Raw genomic sequence first — 27,767 nt, 5'->3', positions numbered from 1 at the left:
CTTAGCCAGGGGAGGGGAAAATATGAGATTCAATCTGTTTCTTTAAAAGATGAATAATAAACTAAAGATGATGTTCATAGAGGCTGTATTTCCATTGTTAGGGAAACAAAACCAGATGACCTCAGCCTTCATTTAATAAGTTAAACATACAGGTGAAAAAAGGGAATCCGTTTGCTTATGTTCACATCAGAGAAGAATATTGAAAGTCAAGGATGTATGCCCATTGGTTTTCCAGAGACACCTCCTTGGAAATTTTACAATCAATGTCATATGCACAAAGTCACTATCTTTGCTATAGTGAAGGACAAATTATCTCCAATTGGTCTGCTTTTCAAGATTCCATGATAAACTCTACTCCTGGAAATGTCTGAATCAAAACAGAATCTTAAGGTGTCTAACTCTAAATACAAAATTAAAGAATTAGATCATTACCCTGGGTGTATAGCAGGTTTTCAAAGAAGTTATATTTTATCAGAGCTCATGTTGTTTTGTTCATTGATGTATGAACCGTAAGTACATATAAAATTTCTTGGCAGTTAGTGGCTGCCCAGTAAATATTTGTTGCATTTAATTTAATTGAAGTATTCTTAATTCTTGGTTCCAGGTATGGACAGGTATATGTGGGTCCATGTGTATATGCATCTGACTGCGGAAGAAAAAGCAGGTGTTTACTCCCTGCGTTATAATTTTTCAAATAACAATATGTACTATAATAATGGTGGTTTCAATTGACAAAATTCTTTCACTCATTCAGTTGATATTTATTGGGTTCCAGGCACTGTGGTGAATATCAGGGATATGGACATGGTAACTGCCTGTATGTGTTGTTAATCTAGATGGGAAAAACAGGCAAATAGACTATTACAATACTTGTGTCAGATAAGTGGTAATCAAAGGGGCTTCAGAAGGGCAGCTACCCCAGTCATAGGGGACCAGAGATGGTTTCAACAAGGACGTACTGTTTAAGCTCAGACTGAAGGAGGGAGGTCACACTCAAGGGTCTGGCTCAGAGGGAAAAGGAAAGAGGCATATCTGATCTTCTTAGATCCTCATCTCACTCCTTCCTCAAACATCTGCCCTGACCTGCTCCCCACTGGTGGTGAGATGGGGCTGGTCTGATGCAGAGTAGGTGGATCCCAAATAGACTCCTGACACCCTTACTGATGTGCAGCTCCCTGTCCTGGGCAGGGGAGGTGAGGGTGCACTTGTTGGGTGTCGTTCCTCATGTAAGTAGTCTGTCACCACCTCCCCACCTGTGGGTTGCTCAAAGCCCCAGCAGCTCTGGCCTTTGGACTCTGCAGCACCCTGGTGGTCAGTGTCGCTGTATGTGCCCAAGCACTGACCCCTGTGCTCTCTGATCACCCTGTTGCTGCCACTTCAAAGAAATCATTTGCTCCCTGTTGCAGTCTCTTGAGCAGCTGCAAGCAGACCAGCATTACTAGGGAGACTCTAGGGAGAGTTACCTGAATTTGAGGGGTCCCAGATTCTTTTCTGGGCTCCCCTCCTCTCAGGGGACAATTGAGGCTTGTTTTCACCTCCCGTCTCGATTTCCATGTGGAGCAACAACTCCATGAACACTGTATGTGGCCCCTGATTTACTGCCTGTAGAGTCCAGAATATATAAAAATGAAGGCCATTATTTAGTGAATATTTACTGTGTGCATTTATGACCTCTAATGATATCAACAACATTGCGAAGTAACTATCAGTATCAGATGAGAAAACTACGACTCAAAGAAGTTTAATAATGTGCTCTGGGTCATACTAAGGTAAAGACTTAGGCTTCAAATTCTGATGCATCTTGCTCCAAAGCTATGGCTGTCATGTGATTATCCATCTACCCCATCATATCCCTAATGCCTTATTTCCCCAGCAATCCTCTAATAGAAAACTTCAACTTTTTTTTTTTTTTTTAAGCACCCATCTTCCTGTAATGGCAGGAAAGAGGTTTCTGCTTCCAGGTCATCTTATACAACACCCTGACCCACAGTGCAAACCACTCCAGGATACTGGGGCACACCATGAGAAGGGTATTTCCATGAGAAGGGTGTGCCCAAGTATCCTGGAGTGGTTTGCACTGTGGGTCAGGGTGTTGTATAAGATGACGTGGAAGCAGAAACCTCTTTCCTGCACAAAACCTCTTCTCCCACCTCCTACCTCTTAAAAACAGCAGCAGATTATAGCTTTGTAATGTCTTTAAACCTTTGGGATTATTATTAAATGGTTGTGATACGCCAACCACTAGGAACACAAAGGTAAGAGATAAATCCGGCCCTCAAGTCCAGTAGTAAAGTCAGACTCAAGGTCAAATAATGGCAATGTAGTATAGAAAACGCAACAATTGGATTACTCATATGTATATGGAACAGTGATAAGAGAGAGGTAAATCCAACTTTATATAGCCAGTCAGGGAGAATTCACTAAGAAGGTGATGCTTGGGCCATGTCATGAAGCATGAGTAGAAGTTTGGCGGGCAAAAACAGGAGGGATAGGATATTGGAGACAGAGGGAGTTAGAATCAATCTCAGTGTCCTATCCTGGCTTGACCAATATTACTTGTATGTGCAAGGACAAGACACTTGGCCCCTCCAGGTCTCAGTCTCCCTTTCACAGAGAAAATATGTTACAAAAGCTACCGACAGATCTTCAGTAAGATACTCTCTGGCTCTGCATGTATGATGCTACATCAGAAAAAATGGGCCAATGTTCTTGTTTCCTCAGATGAGCACGAAACTCTTTAGTCCTAATGTTCTCTGCAGCGGGAAGGGCATTCACCCTTTCAAGCTTCCAGGAGCCCATTTAGTAAATGAACGCTGGAGCTGCTGTGGGATTGAATCACAGCTTGTAGTTGTCATCAGCTTAGCACTCCTCCTAGAGACACGCTCACACCCAGGCTACCCAGCAGCGAGCTAGGAGAAAGGGGCTAATTGTCTTCCCATTTCTTCCTTTGATTATAGGGGTTCTGTTAATGATGGATGTGGGAAATGCAGCATTTCAAAAGGAAGGACAATTGAATGTTTTTAAGTAACATTTCTATATCTAATTGCAAAAGTAGCACAAATTCATTGTAGCAAATGTTGCAAAGTAGCAGGGAAGAAAATATTACCTGTCAGTTCTTTACTGTAAGATGAGTATGTCAATATTCTGCTCCTCATGCATGTGTTTTAGAAAAAGAGAGAAAAATAGTGGGCTATACATACTCTGTAAACTATCTTTTTCACTTAATAATATGATAAAAACATTATATCATTAACACTCTTCTGGTGCATTATTTCTAATGGCTTTGTATTACTCTCTACAGTGTATGGCTTATTTATGATTTATTTAACCAGTCTTCTATTACCTGGCATGGAGACTATTTTTGAATTTTTCACAACCATAAACAACACTGTGACGAACATCTTGTAGCTAAATCTTTGTGCATATAAACGATTCCTCTAATCTTAGGAAGGGTATTAGGCAGGCAGACTGGAATTAGAAATAAACTTTCTGCCAGGGTGCCTGGCCACAGCTTTGTTTAGAAGGTGTTGTCCCATGGTAGCATGTGCTTAGGATCGCTGGCCAACCGAGACCCTGCCTCCTCCATGTTGAGCTGTGCCTATCCTGCCACCGGGCACCAACCTTTGTGTGCTGAATCTCGGCCACAGGGCTGGGGCCTCTCAGCTGAGAGCCACCCCTCAGGGTGGGACGACTCCACAGGGAGAAGGAGGAGAGGGGTGCTTAGCAATTTTTCATGAGACCAGGCTTCTGTTCAGTGCTTTGGATAGTTAAAAACAGACCCCCACTCAGGCCACATCTTTAGTCTAACATGCACCGTGGGTGGGTTTTGGAATTGGTTCCTGAGGAACCAGGCAAAGCACCATCCTCTGGGACATCTAAACTAGGTGGAGAAAGGGTTCCAAAAGCACTGTGTGGAGATGGATCCTTTGCAGGCCGGGCTCAGCTGGATGACCTCATAGGTCCTTTCCATTTGTAATTCCCGTGGTTATTGGAACCGATTTTAGAGTGTGATCAGACTCAGAATACAAACATTTAACAACTAAACCAGCCCCTGTGGAGCTACAGACACATTCTTCTCTATATTTTCAGCCTGAAATTCACCTCTGTTCTCTTTGACATTTGGGGCTGCATCCCTGTCTTGGTTTCCTTGGCTGGGAGCAGCTGGCAGAAGCTCACTCTAGATCCCACTCTGCCCAGGCAATTGAGCTTCCTCCTGTAGTCCTGCCAGAATGTGAAGGAGGGAGTGAACCTACACTCTGCCGCTACCGCCTGTATTAACTGGCCCCCTATATAACTGGGGCGCTTGGGACTAGGCCACAGACGTCTTGCTTCTCTCTGGAGGCTTCATACAAGTTCTCAGCTATATATATATTTTTTCACTTGGAGTGAAAACAGTCAGCATAGCAGGAACACAAATGTGGTTGTAAGGTAGGGGGGAGGCTGCAATATTATCACTATAGGTTGAGCCTGCATTTGTCCAAAGCTAATTCAACACACATTTATCGCTGGAATGGAACACATTCATCTATTTATTACTAACATCTTTGAAGGCAAGGATCTAACTCCTTTACTGCTATATCCTCAGGCATGTTAGCATGCCCTCAATGAGTATTTGTTGAATGAATGAATGAAGCATCTACTATCACGAACTACTGCACTAGATGCCAGGAAAGCAACATGGTATAATGGAAAGGCCGCTGGATTTGCAGTCACACCGTTCTGGGTTCAGCTATACATTCTGGCCTCCATTTTCTCTTCTGAAAAGTGGGCCTCACAAATGCCGGCTTCATAGGGAGGTCGCAATGATTACATCTGTTGGTCCAATGCCTAGCCCAGCACCAGGGCTCAGCTGGGGCTGAGTGAGTCCTTATCGTCCTTCTCCTTCTGTGCATCTGGACTGTGCATCTCCCTGAGGACTGAGCCAGGCTGGGAAGATGCTCTAGGAGGGAGGGCTGGCTGTTTCTATGCTCCGCCGTCACTCCCTTGTACCTGATGGAGGAAACTGGCTGTACCTCCACTAAGTCATCAATCTCTTTTCAGACCACACACCTGGAACTGGGAACTGGGAAGCATCTGCTCCTGCGGCAGCTGGTTCATCTTAGAGCTACAGCCCAGACACAGGGAGAATTTAGGGGAAAAAAAAGGAGAATGAGGTTTCTGTCCCTCCCTACAATAAAAGAGTGAAGCCTTACTTATATTATGTACACTGGTGTATTAGCTTGGAAACTGATATATTTCTTTTATATCATTGCTTTGCACAAAAGAGCACAATTCCAACATATGGTACACCAGAGTTAGATTATATTTAAAAGTCAAACCTGGAAGATGTCCACTGTCCACATCAGAGAAAAAGAATAAACAGCAGCATGGACCGCAATTCTTTGTACACTTATGTTCCCCAAACGGATCGCTTATATGCTTAAATAAAAGACTCCACATTGAGTACCAGTCATTAGCAAATGCTAGCTGATTACATTTCAGAAGAATGTCTGAACTTCCCAAGGCTTCTATTTCAGACCAGAAATCTAAGCTGAAATATTTTCATGTGGTAACACTTTTGATAGAGGCAAAATAATTTAAACAAATAATTAGCCTTGAGAATAAAAGTGTACACAAAAGCACAATTAATGAATTTACTAATTGTTCTTCCCTGCTGTGGACATTGCTCAAAGTTGAATTTTAAGCTATTACATAAATATAAACTACTGTACCAAACCACAAAACTGGATGACTCACCATTAGTCATTTATGTTGCCTTAAAAACAAACTCAAGCTCTCAGATAGAAAATGTGTTCACATAGGCAGACATTATTTTGAAAACAACGCAAGCCTTCGATGATAAACTGGTCTTTGAGTCTTTGGGAAAACACACACACACACACACACTCGCGCGCGCGTGCACACACACGAGATTTGTGGGGTTTAATGCCCTATGTAAATATCAGACAGGCAACATTTACCTTATTTGAAATTCTCCATTAGCTGAATAGAAATGAATTTGGTCAGTCCTGACCATATAGTCCAATGCATCCACCCTCCCTCTACATAGTACCCTTTGCTAAAATGAAATTAAAATGTGAACTCAGGTGCCTTCTGTGTTTGATATTATCTATATGTGATGGAGGCATCTTCTTCCTCCTCCCTGTCCTCCTCTTTCCCTTCATCTTTCTCTTTTTAAATCCTGCAGAAACTCTTTTCTGGATTTGCCTGGAAGGCTGCAAGCTATAGAAACTGTAAAGCAGAAACTGTTCTCATGTTTTCCCAGCCTGGGAACAAAAGTGGGAGAAGGCAGCAGAGGGATATTCAAGGGTTAGATAAATTGCTGGCAGAACTGTTGGGTGTTTCCTTAAACAGAACAACAACAACAAAAAGATCTTTGTATCCCTTAGGGTGATTGCTGTTTAACACAGTTCCAAAAGATTGTTATTGTTAATTTTTACATTTTATATTAGATAACACTATAGCAATAACTTATAAACAATGCACTTTAAAATAAACCTACTCTTGTAAAGAATTGATTGTTTTTATCTTTGACTTTGGCATCTTGATTGCACATAGATTGACATCAATTCATGAAATGTAACATTCAGACACCCATTGCATGGTAAGCTTTTCTTTCCTCTCATTTACACTTTATAATGTGATTGACTGATCTATAGGATTATGGTCTCATCTCAATAGGGACAATTGCGAATAATAAGAAGCCCTAGGATTCTGGAAGGGCCTGCAGTGATGGGATATTATAGGGGTAGGGAAAGGAGGTGAATGGTCTAACTGACAAAGGACGTTCTAGTATTAAAACTTATTGGGAAAAACTGCTTTATGGTATTTCACTGGGAAGGGGAGGGTGAAGACTGTGGAGAAGCAAAGGATGGGAGCCGGAGGGGGAGAGGTGTGGTTAGGGCAGGGAAGAGGGCAATATCATGATGTAATTGGAGGGGCTTCATGCAGGGTCTTTTCTCCCCAGCAATAGGAGGTTTTTATTGTAAAGGTTTGTTTACCTCCCCTCCACCCCCATTGACTCTGTGTCCAGAAGGAGAGGAGACTGGAGGGAAAAGAGGGGTGCAGAAGAGGGGGCCTCTTGCCACTCTGGTCATTCTTTACTGGTGGCAACCTCAATGAGGTCACGATCTCTTCAATTTTGCTTGTCGAGACAGTACATTTCTGATGATTTGGGTAATTTCATCAGAAAAGAGGGCAGATGCCTATGTGTGTGAGAGGAGGGGGAGGGAGAGGGTGGTAGGGGGAGGGTTTCTGACTTTGAGGGGACAAAGGACAGACAAAAGATGGAAGAGGCAGGCAAGCCAAGGTATTTTTTCCATCTTTACATTTTGCTCAGGGCCATCCAAGTCCACCAGTGCAAGCCCCAGCTCCCCTGAGATCAACTGGAGAGAAATTTCTACAGGCAGAAAATCTAAGCAGCGAGGGCGCTTCTCAGGCCTGTGCAGCTGGGAGTGAGCCTGCCAGCAGAGGTGCCCTGTGGGAGGAAGATGTCCTGGGGGCTGACTCGGACAGTCCGCCTGAAAGCGGTGTGGGGGCTGCTTTTGCTGCCGTCTGATGATTCCTTTACCGCTGAGTTCTGTGTTCAGGATCTCAGGGGAATGGCTGGATGCCCAGGCGCCCTTATTTGGATTCTGGTTCAATCATTGCACACCTGTGTGACATTGGGACGGAGTTTTTGACCTTTCTGTATCTCAATTTTTCTCCTCTGTAAAGTGGGGATAGTAACAGGACCTACCTTACGGACCTGCTATTATATATATATATTATATATAAAATAGCAGGTCTGTAAAATGAGGTAATCCATAGAAAGCACTAGAACAGTGTCTGATCAAGTGTCATAAATGTTAGGTAAAATCCCAATTGCTTTCCCCTCCAAAGAGTGTGATATTCACCCTTGTATCCAAGAAAAGAACGAATCAGAACTGCTTTGAGTTTTTATTTTTTAAATTTTTTTTCCTGGAATGCTTTCCAGAATGATTTGGCTTCTAGAGAGGGAATTATAAGGCAGCTGAACTTCTCTGGTTCTGTCTTCAACTCATTATCGTGCAGGAGTAACACAGGTTAATCGCATAGCTAATTAAGAGATAACGTTAATGGAATCTGAGTTGGTGCCCTGATAAAGCCGAGCCCTGGCAGATAAATGCTGAGGTGGAGCCAAGCCATTTATTTGAGGAGCAGCAGGGCTCCTATCAGGGTACCAACTCCAGTTCCATTAAAATTATTGATATTACACCCCAATCTAAAACTGTAAGAAATTCAATGCATTTTTTTTCTCCGTTTCTTTTTACTGAGGCAGCCCAGCATTAGCACTACTGGTTGGAAAAATGTGACAGTAGCTAGGTAACATGAGTCCCTATAATTGAACAACACACTTAGTAATGAATTAACAAATAAATGAATGAATGAACATTAAAGAAATTCATTCAGAGCAAACACCACTGCAATTAATATGCTGCCATTGGCAGGGGGACGTTGACAGGGCATCCAACAGATCCAATCCCTCCCTGAATTGATCTGTTTTTTTCAGGGCTTTGCCTCCGAGCAAATCAATGAAGGACCTGCAGTACCACTTCTATATTTCTCCTTGTCTCCTTGCAGTTAACTTGATGAAGGGGTTTTGAAAATTTCCTCTCCTCCTTGCTTTAATAAATTCTCTCATGGCTTCTTTAATTGTTGCTTCTTTTTTTTTTTTTTAATCTTTCTTGGGGAATACTGATCAATGACTACATTCAGCAAGCTGATGGCTGACAAATTCTATTTGACAAAATGCAGCCATGATTTAAAGGAAGAGCCATTGTGCTAACTATTATACATGGCTGCTTTATGAGCAGCAACGAGGATTGTATTGTACCCTCCATGAGGGCACGGGCATTCTGCAATTAGCCAAGTGCATTTCTGAGAGCCACCGACAGCCTCAAAGATAACCTGACACCAGCTCAGGACACCAGCCTCAGAATGCTGTCATCTCTGGTCATGGATTTGGTGACATCCTCATTGACTGCCTCCTCACCACTTCTGCACACAGGCTGCTGTTGTCCTTTGCCTCTGCTCCCTAATGGCCCCCACTGGGGCAAATTCCCTTCAGAGTCAATAAGCCCCAACAAAGGCCTTCCACACAGCGAGGGAAATTAGCCCCTGAAGCAACACAGGGACTTCACTTGGCATTCCTGTGATGAGAATCTTAACACCAATTCCATAATGAGAAATAAACACTGGGGCTGCCGGAGAATCACACATCAGTAAAATGCAGCCGCATCCATGGTATAGGTGCAACGGGAAATCCGTCTGAACTGTGTCCACATGCCAACTCTGCCACTGTTGTAAACCTTGAATTATCTGAGCCTTGAGAAAATGTCCCTAAACTGCGCTGCCTGGAACATGTAAACAGTCAACAAAGGGTCGTTCCTGTTATTCTTGTAGCAGGTACTGCTGTTACAGTCATATGCAGTGTTTGATAGACCAGACCTCGGTGAAAGCAAAGCCAAATTCAAAAGGGGAGGAAAGTAGGAGATAAGGGACTAGCCAATCTCAACGATTAACTTAGATAACAGGAAAATTCACTCTAGGCTGTTTGATTTTGACAGCTGTATTATGATTTCAAGTGGGAGTGAATTTAAATTCAAGGAAAGTTCTGTCATTTTTTTTCAGCTATATAAATTAAAAATAAGTTGAAAATCAAACATTCACGTACTTTTGTGCTCTTCGGAATTCCCATTTATTGAATCTCAAAAGTTGATATAGTCCTTTCAACAATTTGCCAAATAAATCTGAACACACCTGAGACACTGAAACCCAAGGGGAAATTGTATTTTTCCTCCTGGAATTTTAAGTAGAAATTTTACAATAAAATTTGATGTCATAATTGTGTCACTGTATATGAAGCCTATCATTAAGCCTTATAAATGCATGATTACACTATTTATTTCAATTGCCTCATTAAACAAGTAACTCGTAGGTATGTAAATATGCAATGACAAAAATAGTCTATGAAAACTACATGCAAAAGGTCCTAATGGTAGGAAAAGGAACTAGCAAAGTAAAGAAACTCACAATTAAGAATTGAATCTGTAAAATCTACACACAAAGCAAACCAGAGTTTTATGGAGATGGTGACCTACCGTGCCTATGTACTAAAGAGTAAATTCTATTCTGTTCAGTCCTTGATAAATACACACAATTTCCATGTCGAGCTAACTCTAATTACCGACAATGTCAATATGAGGTACGTGAGCAAGAACACAGAATAGCTGGTGGACATGAGAATTTTCTTGATTTTTTTTCCTCGGGGGTAGGATACTAGGGAACAGAACTTATGTTTTGAACCTCAGACAAGCCAGTAGTGCCCCTCTGTGTGTGGCCCTCCATATTTGGAACAAGAATGCTATACATAGATGCTATTCAAGATGCTATACAAGAACGTATACATGAGCTAACCGAAACATCTGACTTTGGTTAGAATGTACGAGACATCATGCCAGGGTCAGAGTGAGAAGCTTGCTCCTGACCCACCCCATCTCTCTGTGAGGAATCAAGCTTCTATTTTCTGTTATTCTTTGAAGTCTTTGTTGTACCCAGATTTGCCTCAGTCTCCTGCCTTAGTTCATCTCTCTTTTTTCGCACCTTGACTTCTACAATATGTTATGCACCATCTGTATTCTTTCACCTAATTCTTTGTGATTGCTTTCAACTCAGTTTTTATTTACTTCATGAGGGCAGAAACAGTTTCATTTATTTCTCCCTATTCCCTGAGCCAGATGCACAGTCTCTAGCATATAGAAGGTGTTTCTAAAAGTGTTTATTGAATTATTGAATGTGGTCCTCTGATCATTCCTTCTCATTCTTATTGTGTTTGTCTCCCCGAGGGTCCCTTAATAAAACAGCTCTTAAACATACCCTTTCCTAACTCATTACATACTTTGGAATACCATTCAGATGGTCAATATCTTCCGCTCTGCTGGAGTCTCAAAAGTGTGCTTAGTTCCTGGGGATGGGGCCCTTATTCTTCCCTTTCCCTACATTTTCACACTGGGAATTTGTCTCTGTTTTCTTTGCTCAACAAACCACCTGAGTGGCTTCTGGGCCAACCTTGCTTTTGCTTGTGCCTACCATGGATGTGACGTGGTGAGACACTAAAACCCCAATCTGCTATAGCTATGGAGGGTTTTAACAGTGATTCACAGGGGATGCCATACAGTCTATCCTTCTGCTTGAGGAGTGATACATTTGAGCCTTGATCCTTGCTAAGAGTTATTCTTCCAACAGAAGGAGCAATGCAGTTCCATCTTCACTCAGTACAGCTCAGGTAGACATACAGATCATCCACAAAGTAGAAAGAAAGCATTCTCTAGTAATACTTATCTGGCAGCAGGCATTCTGAAGTGGGCATTGGAGAAAAGCAAACACTCTGTAGCAATAAATAAGTGTAGTTCCTGTTTTTTAAATTGAAAACTCACATATACAATCTAATCATTTCCTGCAAATAGCACTAAGTGTCTATAGCAAGCCAGAATCTGGTCAGAAAATAGAGCTTGCATCAGTTCAAGAGGGGGAATTTTATGCACGGTACTGGTTACAAAGGTGTTGGAAGAGTGAGAAAAGATGAAATAGTACCATTTGTGCCAACATGGATGGCTCTTGAGATTATAATGCTAAGCAAAATTAGTCAGACAGAAAAAGTAGGGAACCATATGATTTCACTGATATGTGGTATATAAAACTGAAAACAACAAAAGAACAAGACAAACAAATGAAGAAACAAAAATTCATAGACATAGACAATAGTTTAGGGGTTACCAGAGGGTAAGGGAGGAGGGGAGTTCTAGAAGAGGGTAAACGGGGTCTAATATATGGTGATGGAAAGAGAACTGACTCTGGGTGGTGAACACACAATGCGAGATATAGATAATGTGTTACAGAATTGCACACCTGAAATCTATGCAACTTTACTAACAATTGTCACCCCAATAAACTTTAAAAAACAAACAAACAAACAAAAAAAGAAAACAAAATACAGGTGTCAAGAAGGCAAGCCAGAGATTTATAACAGCAGGAAGCATCTAGGGCTTGAAGGTCCCAAAGAGGCAGTGGCATTCCCAGGGCTTAGAGTGAATGGCAACTGGTGTCACAGAAGGAGGGCCTGTCTCAAGGATCTGTGACCACCGAGGAGAAGGCAGAAATGCCACCTGAAGCAGAAAGAGAAAGAAGAAGTACCTTGGATTCTCTTCCTCTGACTCTAATTTAACCAGAGTAATTTAGAACCCAGTAAATCCAGTACCTTGCAATAATTCCAGTGCAGTCATATATGGGCTAAAAACTATATGGTACACACTCAAGAGATTTAGAAACACTTCGACAAGCAAGAAGAAAATAAATCTCAACCAAGTCAGAACAAAGACCAGTCTTATCCACAACCATCTATGAGCTTTTCTGTTTAATTATTTCTTTTATGAGAAATCAGTGGAACTTGATAACAGATCTCCAGTATAGATTCATTTACAGTTTCTTGCATTTAATTCTACTTTATGGTTTACTGCACATAGTTCTCATTTCATAGCATATGTTCAGTCATTTCTATTAATGTTTTTATTGTCTTCATAAAGTCTAGCATTGAGGGGTTCTTCCAGGTATTGCCACAGATAGTTACTTGAGTAGAGTGGCCCCTTGTTGGCCATTATAGGAATAATATGGGTGCCCAGCATAGACAAATAGGATGTGGCCTTTATGATGTTTATTTTGACTGTGAGAGCTACAAGTTACACAATCTCGTACACATTTCTCTCTCCTTATGCAGGTCATTTCTGACATTTCATTTCATTAGATGAGACAAATGGAGAATTTTTTATTGTCTCTTAAAAAATCTAACCCAACCCTCCATCAAAATCTGAGGTACCAGAACGTTCTTACTCCCTTGGAGCACACCCTAGGTCTTCTCCTGGTTTCCTTTTTTCTTTTTCTCACTCTTCCCTCCTCTTCCTTGAACATATTTCCCTCTTCATGACGAAGTCCCTATCCCAGACTCTGATTTTCTTGTATCTGAACTTTTATTGTTTTCCCTCCAGAAATTTCCTTTCCTTATCACTAATTAATTAGAAGGGAGTGTGATCCCTTATCAACCAAAGCCATCCTACTGTTCAATTTAGAGTTTTCGTATTGGCCCCTGTTGGTCTCACTCCTTCCTGCTTTCCCTCTCCCTTCTGCTCCTTTCCATCTACTCCAGTCCCTGGTCTGCTCACGACCTCCACCCAGGGAGCATCTCTGTGACTTGCTCTGCTCTTCACTGCCTTTCTCCACAGCAGCACTCTCTCCCTCTTCCTATGCTCCAGATGGCCTCCTGCCTCCAGTCCAATCTCTACCCTACACAAGTTCTTGAAACTTCCTCTAGTCACAGAGTTGAGGGAAAATATCCCATCATCTGAAGTGTCCCAGACGAAAATCTCCTTTTAAGTTGCTTGAGAAATATTGACAAATAACATATTCATCGCATTCGATATTTGGAATAAGCACCCTTAATGGCTTTGTTTTCATCTGTACTTCAGGGAAGCGGTTCATGTCCTCGCCTCTGCTCTTCCTCTCGTCTGGCCTCATAGCAAGCATCTTTCCCAAAGCAAAAATCAGAGCAGCAAATCCAGGTTAAATCAAGCTCTGTGGCAACCCAGAGGCTTACTGCAGACCCCAGACTCCTCCAAACCCCAATCCTGGTAGCCGAGGATGGAGAGTGCCCATCGTTTCAGGGGCGGGGACCCTCTGTGGAGATTTCTCAGCCTCTCATCTTAATGAGTTTAACTCCAGAGATGGGCAGCTAGAGCAATTCCCGCTGAGCATAATTATCACGATGGGGCACCTGGGGAGAGATTGTCACAAAGATAACTGGGTCTCAGGCTATTTAACGCTTTACAGATGAGAGTAAGGTGGTGACTTGGAAAAATGAGGTCTGGTTCGGATAGGAAGACGGCTATGGTTCATTTTCCTCCCTCCTGTAGAAGCATAAACTGTTGTGTTTCTAATTGATGTGCATGAGCTCAGGGCAGAAAATGGACTCAGTGAGAAATCATAGGATCCCAATGCTGGATGGGACTGGAGGAACCATCCTGTCCACCCCAAGCCTGCAGGCAGGACTGCTCTCAAAGCATCTTGGAAGGAGAGCTCACTACCCTTTTCATCATAGCCTCGGGAGGACTGAACACGCAGATAAGCAAGGACTACCTGGGCACTGACACACACTACAAAGGACTATTTGTATGTGTTTATTCTGGCTCTTCTTGCTTAAAAGTCCTATGAAGGGTCAGGGGCAGGTCCTTAACACAGACATCTTAGAGCAGCGCACTGAAATGTCAAAAATTCACCTGGCAGCATGAATATACTGAAGAACACACAAGGAAAATATATTGAATCATCTTGTGCAAATTCTCACCTCACTGAGGAGCTGAAAGAGGAGAGCACTCTCTTAACCACTGTCAAACTCTAACTGTGAGCAGCATGATAAATGGGGCTTCTGTTTCCTGTTTTAGGAGGACCTAAATGGAGTGGTGGAGGAGAGGTTAACAGGTAGTCGTAAGGCCATTTAGAAGCTGATATTCATATGCCTGTGGAAAGCAATCTGCTAAGTGAAGGTCAGGAGATATAGGGGGTTTAGAACCTGCAATCCCTTCTGGCTTTAGTGCCTCTCCTGCCTAAATTAATGTAGCAACACTGAGCAGCTATGTTTAGGACCTAATGTAAGGGAACCAAGGCAGGCAGGGCCCAGAAACTGGCCAAGGGAACCAACCATCCCAATGGCTGTGGTTAATTAGATGACATCCACCAAGAAGCCTGGACACATTCCCATGATGCCAGGGTACAAGGGAAACTTGTAGAGCAAGTAGGCCCTACGCCCTGCAAAGAACATTATTGAAGCTTTCTCTCTGGACTGGCCACACCTGGAGCCATCGGAGTTCATATGTCTCTTGAGGATCTAGAGGATATTGAGGAATCCATCCTCTTGGCTAGAGTCTATAAACATGGCTTGCTTTGGTACAGCCCACACACTAAGAATGATTTTTACATTTTAAAAGGGTTAAAAAAAAATAACACGCAACACAGACCATATCTGGCGCACAAATCCTGAACTATTTACTATCTGGCCCTTTTCAGAGAAAGTTTGCTCTAGGACACTGGTTCTCAAATTTCCATGTTCATAAAAACCACTTATAGCACTTATTAAATATTCAGATTATCCCCCCCCAGACAGCTGAATTAGCAGATCTTCGACTGGCCCTCAATATCAACATTCTAACAACCACCAAAGGTAATTTTAATTTGGTGAGCATAAGTTGACCTTACAAATGTTCTCTTTCAAGTAATCAATGGGCATAAATTTTACAATTTCTGCACGGCCAGCTCTCTGCTGAGTGTGATAGGAGAAACAACTGGTAGAAAAATAACTCATCCCACCCCACTGCAGAATTTGCAATCTAGTTGGGGAAGGGACATTTCTCAAATGAAACTATGAGAGATAAATCAGGGACAAATGACATGGGGTCAATTCCACATGAACTTGAATTTGGGGTGTAGGGCCACCATTCATAGTTGAGGTAACTCTGGTTTCAATCAGTGTGGAATGGAGTGTTTGAGAAAGATTCATCTAGGTTTTGGATGTGGTACATGTATATATTTGCAAAGGTACAGAGCAGGAAGGGGCTTTTGGAATGAAAGCTATGAAAGTGTGGGTGGAAAGCAGAATGGCCTGATCACAGAGGATAGTCTATAGAGCAGAACAAATGTGCTTCCTCTTCGTAGCAAGAACTATTCAGAAGAATACCTGGTCCTCCTTCCTCTTCTTCAAGCCTTGTTAGATCCTAAGCTATGACAATCAGGATTCTAGATCTTTCTGCCTAAAACTATGTTTGCCATTTCTCACTCTCTCCACCTGTATCCATGTATCCATGTATATTCTCTAAGCTCCTATCTCACTGAGATTTTTTTCCATTATGCACTACTAGTTTATGCCTGTTTCTTTGCAAACACTATTCTCGTAGACTATTCTTTCCACATTGCCTTCTTGTTTATAAAGAAAATTCTGTTTCATCACTCCAGATCCAACCCAAGCATTATATTTTCCTTGAAACAAAACTTTCTCCAATCTCTTCCCTTCCTAAACAGAACTAACCAATTTTTCATTTTGTACCAACCTAGTATCTTGAACAAAGCAGAAGAATAGCATTTGTACTATGTTAGAATAATTTGTCTTCATTTCTATCTATCTCCTATATCAGACTATGACCTCTTTGAGGTCGTATTAATCCTTGTTAATCCATAATTAATCCATGTTAATCCACTTTCATTTCCTTGGTACCTACAGCAGTGCACATAGCAGTGGGCAGTAAATATTTCTTCAATGGATGATTAAATGATTCATAAGCAGGGCCTTTTCAGTTTGTGGAAACCCCTATCCATCAATGGAGTGTGGCCTTGATACTATTCATGAGACCATACAGGTTCGTAGATAAAGGGTGACATTATGATTCCATTTTTGGTAACATAAAGAAAATAATAATGAAAAGTAGGAATCTAAAGATGGTTTGTTGAATAGGTAGGAAGGCTGGAGATGCTCCTTGGAGGAATGTGATGTCTTACTTCTTTGATAGTAGCCTCTTGTATCTCAAAATCTCTAAATTCAATGAACACTGCAGAAGGAGATCATGGGTGAGATCTAAGCTGGGTACTATCATACATAGTATCAGCTTGGGCATCTGCTATTTGATAATCTGAGCTCTCACATGACATATCAGAAAATCTCCTGGTGCCCAGCAAGGTGAGGATAAATAAAAAATATTAACTGTAATATGACCTACAATTCTAATCTCAGTTATTATGTTTAATTAGAACTCAAAACTGCCAATAAGGGGAAGTTGTTCTGTAACAACTCAGGCAAATGATTGACCTTAAGGACAAGACCAACACTACATGCATAGAAACTGGAGCAATTCCATAGAACAACCAAAAAGTACAAAGGCAAAGGAAAATAGGTCCTATGGAGTTTAATAAAAGTTGGACAATAAAAGATGGTGGAACAGGCTAAATTGGAGCAAGATAAGTGAATAGGATGATTGGGTTTCTGAAGCAATAAAGAAGTCCAGAGTAGGTAGGAATATAGAAACATTTCCAATCAGTGGTCCTAGAATTCTGAGTTTTATTTGTCAGGGGATGTGGGTATTATTTGGTAGGTATATGTCAGAGCCAATGATCTGAACTCCAAAGATATCTAGCCAAGACTTATATTTCCCTGATTTCTCACATCTTACTGGGGCCAAATGATTAAGGCAAGCTAACGGAATGTGAACAGAAGTAGTAAGTGTCACTTTCAGGCCAAGAAGGTTAAGTACCCTGTGTGTCTTCTCAATACTCTCTTCTGCTTTGACAGGCCCTGGATTAAAGTTGGAAGTTTCTCAAGGTAGGAGAAGCTTGGATTCCTGTGACATGGCTTGGAAAAGGGCCACCCAGGAAAATTGCCAGAAGAGAAATATCTATATTGGTCTTTGTGTGAGGGAGAAATAAAATTTTATTGAGTTAATCTTTTGAGATTTGAGGTTGCTCATTACAACAGTTGGCCTATCTTTATTAATTCAGAGTAGGAGACTAGATTTCCACAAAATTTTATGGAAGCCACTGTTACAGCATAAATTATTATTTGGGGCAGGGCAAAAGTAGTGTAGAAAGAGATCTGGGTGGTCTCGGGGCAGGTACAAATATAGGAAGAATCTAGGCCAGCAGTCCTTTTTCCCCCCATTGATTTTTGCTGGGAGCAGGCAGTCTTCAACTCATTGATTTCAGCTGTTGATTAAGTCATGTTCTCCAGTCTGTCAGCAGTCACTTCATTTCCTTTCATCTCATGTTTTCACCTGCTTGAAGCTCCACAACAATCACCTTGAGTTCACAACTGAACATTTCAGAAGGGCTTAAAAATGGCTCCCTTCCCTGCATCCTGCATGGCGGTGTTCAGCCTGGTCTCTTTCTCCCTCTTCCAAGACAATCTCGTTCTCAGGGCAGTTGCCTGTTAGAGAAAAATGCTGAAGCTGGAGGCAGCTGATCTTCGTGGAGGTTACAGCCAGGCAGAGTTCCATCTGGGGGAGGCTGGTGACCTACTGGGAGTTACCTCAAGACCAAAATGCTCCTTTCTCTTCCACAGAATGAGCTGTGAAGATACCCAAGACACAAAGCAAGCTTTACAGCAAACAGGAGCTAAAGAGCATACAGCAGGTGGTAGATCAGATGCCAAAGCAAACCTCATTCCATTTGAAAAGGGGACACAAAAATAGAACCTAATATAACCCAGTGTGCTTGGAGTGGGAAAGAAGATTCTAAGTCTCAGGACAGATCTGTAAGATAGAGAAGGGGTGCAAATATTCATTCTCTCTCTTTCCTCCCTCTCTTCCTCCCTCCCTTCCTGCTTTCCTCCCTCCCTCTCTCCCTTGCATCTGTGGTTACTTACACAAACAAACAAAACAAGATGGCTGCTAATGGATAGCTAGCTCCTGAACACCGGCTGACACACCTACGTGCCAGGTTTGCCCAGCTGTACAGATGCCACAGCTGATCCATCTGTCGAGTGTACCACACACTGCGGCTGATCAATCAGCACATGCCAATTACTTGATTTAGAGCAGGCTGGGGATAGTGTGCAGATCAGGGAGGACATCGCTCTTGGGCTCATCTCTGTGCCCCTGCTCTTCTTTGTTTGCTTGAGGAGAGAGTGAGGCTATGGTGAGGACCAAGCCCTCTCTGTACAGCACCATCTCACATGTAATACCCAAGGACAAAGTTTGATGCCACCCCACCCTCACCCTCCACCCCCTCACCTGGAAGGCCTGGAGAAGCAAAACTGATTGGAAGCTTTGGATAGACAGGAGATCGGGCTTCCCTTTGTGGCAAATGCAAATTCCGTCACCAGGTTGGGGGAAAGCATACCATTGTACATCCCTGTTAGAATTCTGACACAGACAGAGATCCGTTTTGTAATTTCTTTTTCCTTCCTCCCTAGGATAATGGGCATACTAGAATGTTAATTCTCGGCACAGCGGGCTGGAATCTGCTATCCTTCTCAAGGAGGTCAACTCCTTTGGCAGCCTAGCTCCAGACACAGGGATTGTAGAGTGGTGGGGGAGTGACAAGCATAGTACTGGTGTGTGTGTGTGTGTGTGTGTGTGTGTGTGTGTGTGTGTGTTGTGCACAAATGATATTTAGTCAATGTGTCTTCTGGATTTTTTGTTACCAGTTGGAGTAGCAATCTGAGGGGTTCCAAGGGAAAGCTGGCTGAACTTACCAAATAAAAGAGCCCCAAGGTCCAAATGGCAGTCAGTGGAATGAAGAGGCCCCAGAAGTCATGGATTGTGTCTCCGTGCTAACAGAGCAGCAGACCCAACGTACATTTCCAGGATTCTTGTCTCTTCCCCTCCTAACCAAATCCTGCATAACAATTGCAGAGGTTTTCTTGTCCCTCTCCAACCCTGCTCTCTTCTCCTCTTCCTAAGGATTGATTCATGCATTTTATATCTACAGTTTGGAGCCTGGCCTGCCCTCCTTCTATAACCTCCCCTTTGATCACCTTAGCCAGAGGGACCTCTCCCTTCACTCTGTGGAGCTTATTGTCTGGATATCTTGTGTAATTCTACTGAATAATGTATGGTTTGTGAACCCCTGTACATAATCAGTACAGTGGAGGCTGGCACCCTGTCTGGTACATTTTGGCATCCCTACACAGTGCCGATAATAGTGCTATTCAACTATTAGGCTTGAAATAAATTTTGGCTAAAATGAATGAGTTCCTAGGAAGCAGCAACTTGAAGATTTGCCCCTGCAAACTATATGCCTCAGAAAAAAATCTTAACAACAAAGACCCTTACATATATCCCACACTCCCCACTCAAAGCTTCCTCCAAAACCAGGAAGTCCTGCTGATTGATAAATCCCACAGTGCTTAGCTGGCCGTTGCCCTGCCTGCCGTGAAACTATTGGACATTTCCTTCATTTGCCATCATTTGTCACAGGCTCCAAAGCTAGAATCACTCATTGCTAAGTTTTGGTTTTCAGGCTCATGCAGAAGTATTTTCATTTGTGTCCTTTTCCATCTGACTCTTTAAACTAATCCTTCTTGACTTCAGATCTTTGCACAAACCTCCCATGTCATCACTGGGGAGCTGTGGGCCCAGAGCAAAGGCAGGAGGCAGAAAGCCCCAAATCTGCACGTTTTATTTCACTGGTACATGTATTTAATCCATCTGCAAACTGTTCATTGGATAGCATTGTAGGCTTCTCTCTCTGGGAACACTAAGGTATGTGTATTCAACAGTGGAAAATAAACATAAGATTTTATTACAAAGTGCCACTGCTGCTCCTGGCATGAGTAATTTGTGCACCTGCATTTTTAAAATGTTTCAAAGTTTTTCCCCTTGGTGGATTCCGTGGTAATACACATTAGCTTCCCGGCTGTCACAGCCTGGTTCTTGTAGGCTCCTGTCACTTCTGCCTATGCTCTCCAGAAGTCACTGTTTTTGAGCAGAGAGCAAGCTAATATGGTGACAGCCCACGTAAGCCTTTCAAATTGGAGGCTCCTGTTTTGTCCTGATGAATGCCTTCTTTGCCAAAATTAGCCAAATGGTGAAGTGTTAATCCCAAGTGCCAAGAGGTAGGGAATAGCTCATCAAGGCAGGAATAAAGGTCAGGGTTTGTCCTAATAAGATGTGGGAATGGTTTCTGGAGACGAATGAAGAGTGATCCCCTCTGCCATGCTCTTTACCTTGCAGGCTGCTTTATCTTAAGCACAGAAACCAAGACACTTGCAGCTCATCACTAAAGTTCTTCAGTAAATAAGGAAACCCAGTATGAACTAAATGGAACCAAGACACCCAGTCAGTGACAGAACCTGGAAAATGGGACAGAGGCATTGGAAGGGGAGGGTGCTATTATTCAGAACGGAGAATGCAGCCTCCTGGCTTTCTTTGATCTTTTCTTTCCCCTTCTTTTGCAACGATTCTGATTTTTGCAGGTGTCTAAAGTCAGTCTGTGTGCACAGCGCTAACTAACAATTTCCCCTGCGATATCTGTAATCTCCTGGAAATGTTCGTTGATTCCTCCCAGTGTCCCTCACAACAACCCAGAACTCTGGCAATTCCAAGTCATCTTAGGCACGTTAGTACTTTCTTAAAGTCATATTGCAGCATACTGCACACTTCTCCTTCAAACAGCAGGTCTCAGAGGAAGATGATAATGACCGAGGCTACACCAACTTGATCGTTAGAGTCTCTGTCTCTATAAGCAACAGCAGACAGATAACTTGATCTAAAGAGTATTTATTTATCTGTCCAATGCTGGAGATAGAGACAGAGGGAGCTCCACTGATGGAATCGCTGAGTGTGAAATCTTTATTGTCCAGTGTGATGGAGAGCAATGGAATGCTGGTTTCATTTAAATAATATGGAGTTTTCAAACATCGCATACCATCTGCCTCAGGAGCTGCCTGACTCAGGCACATAACTGAGTGTATGTAGCACTGTGAATGATTTAAATGCAAACTTGTTCAGGGTTTAGTTCAAAAAGTAGTAGTGGGGTAGTAGCTGTTGTTTTCACTGCTGAGGATCAAGTCCCTTCTTCTTGCTTAACACACATGCACGCCTGCATGCATCCACACATGTGTACACACACATACACACTCACAGGCACACACATACCAATTTATTTGTAAAGAAATCAAAGACTTATTTTGACATAGCTATCTGGATTTTTTGTACCCTGGTTGCTCAATGAAATGTTACTCTCCATAAAGAACACTAGAAGCAGACTGGGTAATAACTGAGGAAATGATTGCCACATTCAGCTGTCTTGTACATTGAGTAGCACTTAATAAATATACCTTGACTTGGGTTCAATATCTCTCAGTCTCTGTCCACAGTTTTAGGCAGAGAGGCTATTTGAATTAATTATCTCATTGATTCAGGATGAGGATACTGTATTAAGATACATGACTCTTAAAACGAGTGCTACAATTCCAGCACCTTAACATAACAATTGTATCTTGCTCCTCCCATTGCAGCCTTATATGATTTGGGAAATAGTGTGTGGTTACGCTCCATTAAGCCAGCTAGGGAATCAGGCTCCTTTGGTCTTTTGTTACCTCCATCTTCACCATGTGGTCTCCAAGTTAAAGACAATAAACAAAAGAGAGAAAAGAGAATGCAGCGTCTGAACTTACGCTCAACTGCCTTGGGTCCAATGCCCCTCAGTACAAAAGGTTTGGGAAATGTTAGCTCACCAGTGCCAAGGAAAGGGGTCAGTCTCTGCCAATGATAACTTTGCCTTGATTAGCTGGACATTGCATGTGAAAATATCCAGATCCAGTCACAGGTCACTGTTCCAGTTCTCTCCTTCTCATCATGTCTTGGTGCTGATGGAAGAAACACTTGTAGAAGGCCCACATCCCTCATGTATTTATTCATGGGTATGAATCCAATGTCTTACACAAGACCAATGGCATCAAGAGAGCTGTTATAAATGGAGCTGATTATGAATATGTGATGACCACATAACACAATTATGTGATGTGTGAGGTGTTCTTCCATCAGTTTCAACTACTTTAGTCTGGCGGAGTTATTCTTTAGTCACAAAACTTTCTTCATTTGCAATCTGAAAACATGGCACTATAAAGTTAGGCTATAAACATTATTTTATTATATAGTTTTAAAAGTGATGTATTTTGAAACATTACGGTAACCTATAATACCCAAATCTTTTCCACTGCCCATTATTTCAGTTTTTAAACTTACCTTTGACATAACTGCTCCTCACCCAATGCTTCAGACCTATCCAGCCTATGTGAGCAAAATGTTAATAATATTTTTTCAGTCATTCTAAAATATTTCTTATATTTGTGACTTGTTCTATCTTTAGAATTGTGATCCGAAACAATAGAATAATGAAATTACTTCAAGAGTTTCGTTAAGTGGGATTTGGACCACTTAGAATAGAAGCTACATTGTTCATGGCTCCAGTTTCATATATTTAGATGCATCCACTCTCTTGTGCCTGAAATAAATTTGCTGCAATCTTTGTCTCTACTCCATTCTAAACACAGTGTACAAACAAGGGCCTGCTTCTCAGGAGAATAACCAAGCCAAGGATGTCATGTTCCATCTTTATGACGAAATGCAGATTTGTCATTAAAAGGCAAATTCTTCATTTCCAAAAGCTGAATATAAATGAGGCTTTAAAAGATTTTAGCTAATGAAATTTCGCCCCCTATCCCTCCCAAAACAGAAAAATTCAGGAATATACTTTGGAACTTCGCCCAGAGTATTTCATTTGGTTTCAAATTGCATACGTTTTTCTCTCACTTCATGATCTTGCCTTATGATACTGTGTTGTCCAGAGGCTAGCAAACAAATGTCGATAGCCTTGTTGAGTTCAGGAATACTGCCTATGCGGTTTGCCTGATTTATTTCCATACCTTCGGACTAGTTAAGCACAATCTGTGTGGTTTCTGGTTGCTCCAAGGGACAAAAATCGTACTCAGAATGGTTACCCTACAACCATTGCGTCTGGCAGGTTCCCTCTCAACTTTGCAGTGCTTTTCTTCATCTTTGAAGCAATTTGTGCAAGAAGGAAGGACAGAGATGCCTCTTCCTCTCTAACACGTCTATCAGTTCAGGCTGATTTTTCATTCTGGACTCTGCTTAGGGGCTTTCCAGGTTTTGAGGGGTTTTAGAGACTCTTTTTCAACTCACCAACTAGTCTATGTAGAATTTCAGTTTTTCGCACTCTCCTCAGTCAATTTCCTGTGAATGTCCAAGTATGAAGAAATTTCACTTTACTCCCTTATTTCTGTTTCTGTGGCTTGGATGAGGTACAGTGAACACGGGCGGCCGGTGTGGACGGGTCAAGGAGAATTGAGTGAAAGGAACTCTGTAACTCCATCCAATACAGCTGCCTTCAAATAACCAAAGGTTCATCTAGAGGTGGTAGCCTCTTTCAAAAGGAGCTTCTGCAGGGGAAACTGCCAGACCTTAAGAAAGATGCAGTAAACCCATGGGCTGGTAGAGGCATCCACTTTTCTTCCTGTGAGGTGCTTGGGGAGCCAGGCATCAAACTCCTCTTTGTGTCGTTGTTGTTGTTTTTCCTTTGCTACAAAGTCCAGGGTGACTTTGGGAAATTCAATTTCAAACTGTCCCCTACATTCTTCACCCTGAAAGCTGGGAATGGAAAAATCAGACCCATGGTTTCATGAGGATGATGGTTTAGTGGAATTGCTGACAGTGGTGGTTTCTCCATGCCCATAGTTTCTTAATGCCAAGGAATGCAGATGAAGCATCTGTTAGATTGACTTGCTGGTCTCCAAGGTGCTCAATGGTCCATGCCATGGCTCTACAAAAAAAAAAAAAAAAAAAAAAAAGCCCCTGGGAGACAAGTGACAGGGACCTGCACACGAGAGGGGCCTAATCTTGAAGCAAGTCTCACCTCCATTGCTAACTTAGTTGAAGGAAGGAACTAAATGACATTCACAACCCGAAATGATTCCATTTCATCATTTTGTACACATACATTCATGAAGTGCTATATGTTATATATAATTTACTAAAGCATGCTTTTAAAAATAGATTTGAGGAGCGTGGAGACCCCAGAAGCGTATGTTATTGTACTGGGCTTGAGTTCCTCTTTCCCTCCCATATGGGACCTCTAAGGGTCTATTTGAGGGCATGAATATGGAAAATTCAGCTCCAACTCCCCATCCCACTCCCTGAACAGCACTGCAGAACTATGCTAAGCTCTTACAGTTTTGAAAGAACAGATGCAACAGACAAAATAAGTATAAAAGGAATTTGGGGAATGGGTCCTAAGAATCACCACATTTCCTATCACTCTAAGAAAATGCATCTTTTTTCAGGGGGACTGTACATCTGTGTGGCTCCAAACCACCAATTATTTTTCCAGGGAACATGATTACAGCCTTCTCGTGAAAATGCCAAACACTCAAATGAAATACAGCTTCAGAAATTTTCGCTTAAGTTAATTGGCTCCAATTACTTAGACCTGCTTTGGCCCCCCAAAACCCATGAAAGCCAAGTTCTTTCTTTCTCATCCTGTTCACTTTGTATTCAGAGAAAGAAAAGAGACCTACATGTGAATTCTACATATTTTATTAGAACACAACATAACCAGGACAGGAAGTATAATTGAAGGTGGCAAGGAGAACACTACCCCAGCATACATCTGCATCCCTTTCTCTGTATGGGCACTGAAAGGCCACAAATGTCACAGGCCTTCCTCTCGAATCACTCTAGTTATAATCTGTTGGGTTTGGTTTGTTGAATGTATATGCATGTCAGAGATTGTGGGCATGGATTATTTATCAGATGTTCACTTCCAGTTAATGCTGATTAAAATATGAGCTTCAACTTGGCACATTCAGCAGCATCAGCCTGTTCTAAGAAGATTGGGCCGGTCTAGGGGGTAAGTAAGCCTCTTGCTGAGCAACTGTATGAACTGTTAACTAAGGTAACATTTGGAAGCAGCCCTGATTATAGACAGATTCTTATTCCAGGTTAACAACACTGTAAGTGAAATGATAAAAGACATGTAAGGGAACACGCTTAAAGGGCTGCCCTGGGAGCAATCATACAGGCCCAGCGACCATTAGGCCATTTGGGCTCGTAACTCCTCAAGTGCTCGCTTACAGAATTGACCATGTCTCAATTAGGACCTGTGTCTGCCTCAATAGAAAACCAATTTTATAACTTAATGGAGACTCACTGGTATTGGCTTCTAATTCCAAGATCTGGTGTGGTAGGAAGAGCTACTGGGAAAACCTGTTTAATTTACCATTTTAACCAAATCTCATTAACCAAATTTAATCAACCCATTTGCTGAGGTTAATGGAACCTTCGTTAACTTGAGTCAGAAGGTAGATGAAAAGGAGGACTTTCTAAGCTCAGATCTCTAGTAGGCTTCACGCCGCAGGGAGCTGTGAGCCTGTCACACACAGAGCACTGCGTTGGTGCCTTGACACTTCCCAGGAAGGCAGTTGAGGGGGGCGTTCTGAACAGGGAGACAGGACAGGAAATGTAGCCAGCATTCTAGTCTCTCCTAAAAGTTATCCAAAGCTGGATTTTAGAATTTTTTTTTTTAGTCTAAATCATGGGGAATTCCCGGAATCAAGGACATATTCCACTAAAATTGCAGCAGGACACTCCAAAGCCTACTGGAAATGGCTTGGGGCCCATCGACATTGCCTAGTAGCTGACCTGCTGTTCCATGTGATCAGAGAGCCTCCTTTGCAGTCCACAGCATTTGTGAGGCAGCCATAAGGACCCAGAGCTATGATTCTCCTGCCTGGAGTTTAGCATCAGTGCAATGAACTGACAAGTTTAGTCTGTGTTTTAGTTGCCAGGTGTCACTGTCATAAAACTCCCCTTCATCTGGCATTGGCTCAGAACCCCATCATCTGACTTAGCTCAGAAGGTTTGAATGCCACCAAGGCTAGTGCCCTCTCCTCCTTTACAATGGTGTTTCCTTAGGTTTTCTGACCCTGGGGAGACAGTTAGTTGCCTAAGCCTGTCCTTGGCAGGCAGGTGGTTCCTTTCTTTTATGAATGTCAAGCTTGTTCTCAGGAGATAAAGAAGGGGGGAAGATCTTTGCATACATGCAGAGGCGAGGGGCTAAATAGGGACCTTCTGTAGTTGGAGAACAGTCTGTTGGGACACGAGGAGCTTGAGAGCTCTAGAGGGCAGAGTTATCAGGAAACCATGGAAGTCTTTTGTTTTCGACTCAGAAGATGGTAAGATCAGCTCAGGGCTGAGCCAAGAGAAGAGATTTAGGCACGTCAAACATCACTGAATGCAATGGCCTCAACACATTCTCTAGGTTTGAAAGGAGAGTCCCAAAGTAGCATGAGATGTACTTTCTCCCTTCCTTAAAACGTTGGTTTCCGATCAAGTCCTCCATGTCAGTGACTTTGAGGCAAAAGAGCAGAAATGTAAAGCAAAGCATTTCTGTATTTAAAAGGGATACATTCAGCAAGCCCCCCCTTCAATATTCTGGAAGAAGAATGTGCCAAATGCTAGGTGAACAATTGTATTCCTGATGTATCAAACAGGGAGCAGAAAAGCCACTGAGTGCTATAGGAAGGATTTTTGTAGGATAGAACAATGTCAGTGGGAAAACACAGTAACAAGATTTGGATCAGATTTACAATAGGAGCAGAGCTTTTTCTTTATTGATTATTCTGAGTCTTTTTTAAAAGAATTTTCCTGGGACTTTAGAAAAACTCAACGAAAAGGCATCATTTATTCACGTATGAGTGGAAATAGCACTTTCTCTTTCTAAGTTAAAAAATGTATAATAAAATTGGACATTACTTCATGTGGAAAATATTTGGGGGGATGTTTTCCTAAAAACTACCTAGTTTTTCAGAAAGTACTCATTTCCTAAAATGTAAGTTTTTTCCATCTCTTCCAACCATTATCCAGATTAGAGCCTCCAGATAATTTTAGTCATCATTCTGAAGCAAAAATGGTTTAGGTGCACCAGAATTGAAATAATTGTGTTACTGATTGAATTGGTAGAGTGGTACCCCTTGTGGGGCCCTCTTCATATTCCCCCTAGAGGGCCAGCAAAGCCAAGAATTTACTCATGAAACAAATATTCATTACTACTACTGGGGACACAAAGAGTAAAAGCCATGGATTTTGTTTGCAGGGAGAGATTAATCTAGTTAGTAAAACAAGACCGACACACGTACACAA

The sequence above is a fragment of the Rhinolophus sinicus genome, linkage group LG09 (genome assembly GCF_036562045.2).
Source record: "Rhinolophus sinicus isolate RSC01 linkage group LG09, ASM3656204v1, whole genome shotgun sequence".
NCBI classification, from domain to species: domain Eukaryota; kingdom Metazoa; phylum Chordata; class Mammalia; order Chiroptera; family Rhinolophidae; genus Rhinolophus; species Rhinolophus sinicus.
The sequence above is the reverse complement of the archived record's forward strand: the minus strand, read 5'-3'. Positions refer to the sequence as shown.